Source organism: Papaver somniferum, chromosome 10, assembly GCF_003573695.1.
Source record: "Papaver somniferum cultivar HN1 chromosome 10, ASM357369v1, whole genome shotgun sequence".
Taxonomy (NCBI): Eukaryota; Viridiplantae; Streptophyta; class Magnoliopsida; order Ranunculales; family Papaveraceae; genus Papaver; species Papaver somniferum.
The window spans coordinates 20,326,956-20,334,812 of record NC_039367.1 but is presented as its reverse complement, the minus strand read 5'-3'; the positions used below and the strand labels follow the sequence as shown (position 1 = coordinate 20,334,812).

The 7,857-nt window shown below is 37.2% G+C and overlaps 2 long non-coding RNA genes across 2 annotated transcripts; both read right to left on the bottom strand.

The window, feature by feature from the left end:
* Positions 1-2,360: 2,360 nt before the first annotated feature.
* LOC113317086 lies at positions 2,361-3,378 on the bottom strand. Its single transcript, XR_003343235.1, has 2 exons — positions 3,033-3,378; positions 2,361-2,718 (listed from the first exon to the last, which is right to left on the bottom strand). It is a non-coding gene; the product is annotated as an uncharacterized LOC113317086 (long non-coding RNA).
* A 2,464-nt stretch (positions 3,379-5,842) lies between these two features.
* LOC113315040 lies at positions 5,843-7,297 on the bottom strand. The gene is made up of 2 exons (XR_003342704.1): positions 6,879-7,297; positions 5,843-6,386 (listed from the first exon to the last, which is right to left on the bottom strand). It is a non-coding gene; the product is annotated as an uncharacterized LOC113315040 (long non-coding RNA).
* Between the last annotated feature and the right edge of the window lie 560 nt (positions 7,298-7,857).

Below are 7,857 nucleotides of genomic sequence, written 5' to 3'. Positions count from 1 at the left end.
TTTTATTTCTTCATTAGTGAAGAAGCATAGTGTTGTTAGTCTACAATATGGTCCATATTAGTTTAACTTTACACATTTGATTTGATAAGTCATAATATTGCCAGTAAGGTTGCACTAGTTTCACCTGGACTTTCAACCAAAAGACCATGTGGGTTCTTTAATAGCCAACTCCAGGGAATTTCTTACTGTCAGCGTGTTGCCAATACTAGTCTACTGTTCCTAACTTATCAAATCTGAAAATTCTGAAAAAGAAAGCGAGTCAAATGAAGGTGTGTATTTGCTTCTTTGTTCGCTGCATCCAGTAATCTCAGTTTCCTGCCATTTCTCACTCCGATTTTAAAGAAGTCTGTAAGAAAAAAGAAAAAAAAAGTTTTTTTTTTCCTGAAATTTCAAGATTCAAAACAACGACGCCCATCTTGATCAGTTAACTGGTATTCAATCTCCACAAAGATATAAGAAAGGCATTTTAGTGAATTATTGCAACTGGTATATAACAAATGAGAGTATAGAACAGCTAACTGACGTCCCTCCCTCGAGCTGATTCATTGGACCTATATATATTAGCAGTTCATATGGACACAGAAAAACAACCCAAAATGGCCCTGGTTTCTGCAATACAGAAGGAAGGTTTACTTGGCGAGTCACACATTATGTAGCCTGCAGCATTGGCCAAAGAGATATTAATGTTAGCAGTAGTTTCCTTGTTATTTGTCGATAAAGGCGCATTTCGACCGATGGATCTTGTTTAGTTCCTCCAAAGTGTATGATTTTGCATCTTCAACAATATCCACCATCAACCACCGTTTCTTATCACACTGCTCATCCGTTTCTTATCGATCTTTCTGAACTTTTTTTTATAGTTTTTCTTGGATGATTAGCCCAGGATGCTAGAAGACAATGAGGAGGGTCAATATGTAATCGTATACTGTATCTGGGAAATGAAATGAAAACAATGAATGGAATTGAAACACCACTAAATAACCAAGACCAGAATACAGTTTCCTGCAACTCTGATTGACGACCATCACATTATTTTGCTCCAAGCTGCAAGGGACATTGAACCCAACAATACACATTAATGGCGTGGGACTGGTTTCGATTCCTTGAGCCCTTATCTCTGAAGTTTATCTTTTCTCATTTACGGATCAAGATCATCTTCTCATCCATGGAGATGAGATGTTGATGGAAAATTTAACCCAATTGTAGACGTTTTAGCACTGTGCAATTGGCTCAACTTCTTTTAACTCTCACCTACGACTTAACACCCTCATATTTTGTCATTTACAGATGCAGATCATCTTCTCTTCGACGTGAAAGCTGGAGATGAGATGTTGGAGGAAATTGCAAAGGTTTTAGCTTTATGCAAATTGGTTCAATTTCCTTCAGCTTAACAGGTACCTACGACCTTAACAGGTTCATATTGTCCTGATGTTAAAGTTGGAAATGAGATGTCGGAGGAAATTGAACCCAACTGCTCACATCATATCAGTGAGCAATTGGTTCAATTTCCTTCAACTCTCATTTATGGATTCAACATGCTCATATCTTCTCATTTACAGACAGGCATCATCTTCTCTTCGACGCAAAAGTTGGAAATGAGATGTCGGAGGAAATTGAACTCAACTGCAGGCAGGCATTGTGCAATTGGTTCAATTTCCTCCAGCTCTCATTTACGACTTGAACGTGTTCATATATTCTCATAGATTGGGATTGTCTTCTTTTCAGTGTGAGTGAGAATTGCAGTGATGAAGGAAATTGAACCTAACTGCACACAACTGGTTCAGTTTCCTTCAACTCTCACTTACAACTGCATTAACACTGGTTTTTGCTTTCCGGCATCAACATGAAAGTTGGAGGTGAGATGATGGAGGAAACTGACTGCCCCTCACTTACAGCTTTGAAAATACTTCTTTTTGTTGTCTGCATTGAGAAAACTCATAATGCTAACTATTTATAAGACTCAAAATGAACAACAATCACACATATTACAAGGCAAAACTACATGTTTCTGGAGAGAAGAGAATAGTAAAGAAGACAGAGGAAAAGCATGTTAGTATCCTTTCAGTAGAAAATGCTGGAAAGGACAGTTTCTGTTTTACTTTTGGGGTATTTTGTCTGGGAAGCAACTTTAAGGTCGCTATGGTAACCTTAGGCTACTCATGTTTTTAACATGGCTGCATAGTTTTTCAAGTCTGCTATATGGGATTCCAAATTCCACGAAAGTCACCACATTGGCGTATCATGTGGAGGCATATGGTATTTTGAACTGTCAAAATGGCTGCCTTTGGCTTTAGTCTTTCGTATTTTGTGGTTCATGGTCCTTAGACAAGCTTTGAACATTTCTACTGGTGACTACAACATTCACATACTAATTCCAAAGAAAAACTATACTCAAATATTTCCAAGTCCAAAATATATTCTATAAAATAAAGATTTTATCACTAGCAAATGAGAAAAAAAAGTCCTGCAATTCTACCTTGATCTCTTTTTGACCGGCAATTGATTTTTTTTTGAAGCCAAATCGAGCTGTTTTGACGACATCTTCATAAAACAATCGAGCGCTCGATGAAATAACGGCGAGCCATGTACAATTTTGCAAATTCCCTCAATACCCATCTGTTGAGTACTGCTTGCCTTTGGACCTTCTGACCACCCAACCTCAAATGCACAAAAACAAGTCATTTTTCCTCCTTTGCGTCTGTGACGTTTAGGGATTACCTGTTAATAACGCAGGTAATATTGCATCAAATACCATTTCCAAGGTAAAATGTGATAAATGTTTTCTATGTCCTGACCACCACCACACCCAAAACCTAAAACACAAGAATCAAAACCCTAAATCCGTAAACGCATATTATAGAGTCAGATAGATGAACATTCAACTAACCCAGAAAACCCTGAAACAAAACATGCATTGTGAATTGTAAAACAAAAGCAAACAATGAATCAGTCATTGACTCACTCAGCGATTCAATAAAACATCAAACGACAAATTCAACCCACTACCAGAATAATCTAAAATCCTAACTTACCTCATAGCCACTCCTCAAATCAGGACACTCTTCATCCTGCACCTGAAGAAATCATCTAGCTGTTTGGAAGTTTTAAAACCTTTGGTACTAAACTTCTCATCATCTTCTTTATCGAACCCTTCAAAGCTTACGATGAGGATGTTTTTCTCCAGGGATAGCTTACTCACTGTATACCAAGCTTCATCCTTCGTGGAACGGAAATCTAGGTTTTGATTGGTTTTTTTGGGAAGACGAACCATTTTTTTGCCCTGGAATTTTCTTCTTCGGAAGGAAGATATATATATAAGAAAGGGAAAAAGCAAATATGAGATCGTGTTATGGTAAGTGGAGCAGAAAAAGATTTTGAAAATTTTGTTACAGGGGAGAAATGGGCATGTGTCGACAGTCCAAACAACAGTACTAGTAACACTTAACCTCACCACTACTTGTTATCCTACCGGCTTTTGTTAACTGCACGCCGCTAATGTAGAACCACGTTTCAAACTTTGAACTTACCCTTGGTTTTTCGGTTAAAAGGGTAATTAGGTTGTGATTACTACTTTTCAGGATGAGAAGAGACACCGAATGATACCCTACATGGTAAATGAAGCCAAAGTGTCCTATTACGTTTACTCTAAAAGCCAACTACGGATCTACCAGCTTGGCATCTTAGACCAGAAAAACATACAGAAAAATCTTTTCTTTTAGGTAGTTGCGCATCAGAAGAAGCATGATTTTCTTGATTTTTTCTATGAAGGGAACTGCTTGTGAAGGCCACCACCTGACAGTCGCCAATATTCGCATCCCTCAGAGTGCCTACTTGGAACAACTTAGGCAAGTACTTATTCACAAAATTGACTAGTTAAGCAAAACAAACTGAAAGCACACTTTGAAAACCTCAACTACTTGAAGAATAAAGGTCATAAGACAGAACAAAGAGCTAGTAGTGAGTTAAAAAGCTGTAAACATTTTGTTGATGATCAAATTCATCAAGAGGGAGGGACGGCGATTTTCAGAACATCCTTTAAATATTTTAAGAACTCTTACTGAATGAAGGATCTCCTTGGCCTTGGCGGTGACATCAAATTCCTAGAAGTTCCATTGGTAGCATGCATCCAGTCGACATTCCCTGCCTATGAGCATCTTGATTCTGATCCATTTTCCCATATGTATAACTGAGAATTTAGAACCCAATTGCAGTGTCTGATAACTCTGACCTTTATGCAAATTGGTCCATAACTCCTACCTACTCATCTTTTCTCGATGTTAAAGTTGGAAATGAGATGCTGCAGAAAATTAAACCCGACGGCTGACATCATATCAGGGTGCAATTAGTTCAGTTTTCTTTAACTCTCATTTACAGATTCAACATGCTCATATTTTCTCACCTACAGACTGGCATCATCTTCTCTTCGATGTGAAAGTTGGAAATAAGATGTTGGAGGAAATTGAACCCAACTGTATGCATTATATAGCATTGTGCAACTGGTTCAATTTCCTTCAGCTCTTATTTACGACTTCAACACCTTATTTTTTCGTTTCCGCACCATTTGTATTTTGTTATTGTAGTAAATGTTGGATGTGAGATATTGGAGAAAACTAAATTGAAATGCCAAATATAAATCAATTTGGTTTTCTCCAATTCTTACTTCAAACAATGACATGGATCCTTCTTTAGCTTCGTACATGTAAATTGTAGATGAGATGTTGGAGGAAACTAAACCCGACCGTGCGCATTATAGCAGTGTGCAACTGGTTTAGCTTCCCTCAACTCTCACTTGCAATTTCATGAGCACTCTCTTGTTTTCACTTACCAACATCAACGATGTCGTTCTTGCTTCTTTTCATTCATGAAAGTCGGAGGTGAGATGTTGGAGGAAACTGAACCTCATTTAAGTCGACAACCCCTTAATATTGGTTCAGTTCCCTACAACTCTCACTTACAACTTTGGAAGTACTTTTTATTGTCTGCGTTGAGTAAAACTCATAATTTATAAGCCCTAAAATGAACAACTTACACATTTCAGAAGGCAAACTTACATGTTTCTGGAGAGAAGAGAATAGTAAAGAAGACACAGGAAAAGCATGTTAGCATCCTTTCACTGGAAAGTGCTCATAAGGACAGTTTCTGTTTTACTTTTGGGGCATTTTGTTTGGGAAGCAACTTGAAAGCCATTATCTTAACCTTATGCTACTGATGTATTTCAACATGACTGCATTAGTTTTTCAGGGTCAGCTACATGGGTTATCATGTGGAGGCATATGATTGCTGGGCCAGCTTAGGAACTATGCGTACTTTTTGGTGGTAAAAATGGCTTCCTTTACTTGTTAAGTCCACCCCATCCTTCCCCTGGCTTTAGTCTTTCACTTTTATTGGTTCATGCCATGGTTCCATAAACAAGCTTTGAGCATTTGTACCAGTGATCACAACATTCATAGACTAAATGCAGAGAAAAATTATATTCAAAAATAGACTAAATGCAGAGAAAAATTATATTCAAAATATTTTGAAGTCCAAAATATAGATTTGGTCACTAGCAAATGAGAAAAAAACACTCCTGATTTGGTTACTAGTTAAATTCCTTGTCTGCAGTATTACTTAGCCATTGAAAGTCCTTTGCAGCTGCATTACTAGTTGCAGCTGCGTAATTACTTCAACGCAGTTGATGCCAGACAGTTGTATTTTACTGTTACAGAACATTCAAAAGCAGTATATTTTTATTTTTTGCTGCTTTCATTTTTCACATTTTAATTGAACTGGAATATTGGACATGTCTCTCTAATACGTTTACTGAAATGAAGGGACACAACACAATTGAAGAAACGACTAATGCAGTCAATAAATAATAACTTGATTAACACCTCAATCAAAATAATTACATGAATTTAAGGCGCCTGATTAAGTTTCTACTGCGTACTTTGTATTCCTCAATCAAAATTTCCAAAATTTTATCGACAGAATAGTAATCAAAATTTCCCACCAAGTTTAATTTTTCAAAATTTCCTTATGACTGCTGACAAAATAAAATGGTCCAAACTACGCAACCATTAACCAGCAACTAGCTACTGCAAGCAAATTCAAACCTGAAGTTTAACCTTCACCTTTCTTTTGATCGGCAATTGATTTTCATTTGAAACCAAATCAAGCTGTTCCCGTGACACCTTCGTGAAATATGCAAGCGCTTGATCGAACAATGGAGATCCTGGTTGAACTCTACAGATACGCTCAATACCCATCTGTTGAATACTGTTTTCCCCTGGACCTTCTAACCAGCCAACCACAAATGCACAAGCACAACTCTCTGCTCCTCCTCTACGTTGTGACGTTTGCGGTCAGATACCCATCTGTTGAATACCCATCTGTTGAATACCCATCTGTTTAATAACACACATAATATATTTTATCAAATACTAGCATTCCCCAGAATCAGATACCATTTCATTTACAAGGTATAAGGTAGTGAATGTTTTCTATGTCCTGACTACCACCACCCAAAACACATACCTATTATACTAAGAAGATCAAAGAAATTGCACTCAACCTACATAAGAATCAAAACCCTAAAACCCTAAACGCATGTTATTGAGTCAGAAATTGCACTCAACCTACATAAGAAGATTCAACTAACCCAAAAACCCTGAATCAAAACATACATTGTGAATTGTAAAACAAAAGCAAACAATGAATCAGTCATTGACTCACTCACCGATTCAATAACACAAAACTAAATCAAACCACAACATATAACTAAATCAAACCAAAAAATCAACTGATTGACATATCACCACCACAACCAGAACCTAAAACCCTAACGTAAAATCACATGCAGAAGAAACGAAGAACAATCGGTAACTGAGTCAACTCACCGATTCAATTGCTCCATCATAAAACTTTTGATCTTCTTCGCCTTGATCAAACATAGCACAAACCTTCAACCCACGACTCACATCAGCACATTCTTGGTCCTGTAACTGAACACAAGCAGGGCGAAATCTTCAAGTTCTTTAACTGTTTTAAAATCCTTGACACTGAAGTTCTCGTCATCTTCTTTACCGAACTCAGCAAATCTAACAGTGAGAATCTTTTTGGTCTTGTTTAGAATCATCTTACCAACAGTGTACCAGGCATTATCTTTGGTGGTACGGAAATCTAGGTTTTGCTTGGTTTTTCTGGGAAGACGACCCATTTTTATTTTTTTTTGCCCTAGAATTTTCTTTCTTCAGAGAGAAAATTTATAAGAAAAGAAAAAAAGCAAATATGAGATGGCGTTGGTGTAAGTGGAGCAGAAAACGATTCTGTAGATTTTCGCACGAAACAACTGAGAAATGATGGACAGTTGGACACTGTCACTGTACTAAACAATTAACCTATACCAGTACTTGTTATCCTACACAACAGCTTTTGTCAGCCGCACGCCGTTGGTGTGAGTTTGATTCGGCCTTACCCTTGGATTTTCGGTCAATTGGATTTTTTTTTTATTGCTAGAATAGAGGGAATTATATTAATGGAAAGTTACGTAGTAGTGGTATAGGTTCTAGGAGTGCCTCTGTTTATCAATAAATTAAAACTGAAAACTTTTGACTTCGTAGTGAGTAGAATGGAAGAAAGAATAAAAGGTTGGAAAAGCAAGATCCTTAGCCAACCAAGTAAACTGATTCTAAACAAATCAGTTTTGTCTCGTATGTCAATCTATCAAATGGGATGTTTCAAACTCTCAAAAAAAATTACTGCTAAGATAAATTCTATCCAACGTGCTTTTTGGTGGGGCAAAGAGGCAAATGAGAAAGAGCATTGCATAAAATCCTGGAAATACATGTGTAGACCAATCTCAATAGGAGGTTTGAG